This window comes from Elephantulus edwardii, unplaced genomic scaffold (assembly GCF_000299155.1).
Source record: "Elephantulus edwardii isolate Elephantulus edwardi_28Jun2011 unplaced genomic scaffold, EleEdw1.0 scaffold00037, whole genome shotgun sequence".
Lineage (NCBI taxonomy): Eukaryota > Metazoa > Chordata > Mammalia > Macroscelidea > Macroscelididae > Elephantulus > Elephantulus edwardii.
Window position 1 is genome coordinate 14,857,012 of NW_006399787.1, and position 1,101 is coordinate 14,858,112.

Below are 1,101 nucleotides of genomic sequence, written 5' to 3' on the forward strand. Positions count from 1 at the left end.
AGTCTCAGTGGAGGGCAATATGACCATGAATGTAAAATTTACCACCAAAAAATTGACCAGGCAATCAACTTACATGGAAAAAAATATACATATATATTTTTTTTTCCCCCTTCACCACACTCTGTCCCTCAGCTTCTAGGATTCCTACTCCCCAGAAGTTAGACCTTTTGGTACCACAGGCCACTAGTGTTCATTTTGCTTTCAATTTTTTTTTCTCTATCTCACACTGGATAATTTTCACTGATACACTTTCAAGTTTACATAACTGTTATCTCTGTCTCCTACTAATGAATCCATTCAATTTATTGAAGATTTCAACACCACTGTCTTTTTTTAAGTTATAAAATGTCTATTTCTTTTTCTTTGTATCTTCTGGCTTCCTAGCTTTTTACTTTTCTGAAGCAGATTTATTATTAACTCAACTCACTGCTGCCAATTCAGAGCTCACTCATAGCTGACACTCCGGCATATTTTCAGAGGCTACAAATCGCGTAGGAGGAGACTGCCCATCTTTTCGGTCAGAAGCAACTGGTAGATGCGAACTGCTCACCTTTGGATTGGCAGCACAACTTCCTATCCGCTAGGCTACTAGAGCTGCTTTGCTATTTTAAAGTTCTTGCCAGATAATTCCAACATCTGTGCTATTTTAGTGTTGATGCCTATCAATTATATTTTTCATACAAACTGATATTTTGCAGGTTGTTAATATCAAAGTAATTTTGGAGTACATTTTGTACATTTTAAATATTAAACATAATAATGATGCCAAACACCTTGAATTTTAAACTCTGAGTCTTGTTTAAATCCCAGGGTAAGTGCTGATGATTTTGTTTTGCCAGGAAATAAATCTTTTTGAGTTTAAACCTCATGTTTAGACCTGCCTTCTGTGGGATGTGATCGGAAATTCTGTTTTCAAAAACTTTTCTCTGCTGTTTAGATCTCGCTCTCATGTCTGACACCTAGTGGCCAGACTTGGACTTAGGTCAATTCTCATTCAGGATTAAGATCAGGATGGATGGTGAAGAGATTGAGATTGTACACAGCTTTAGTTTGCTTGGCTCCACAGTCAACAGTCTTGGCACCAGCAGCCAGGAAATTAAA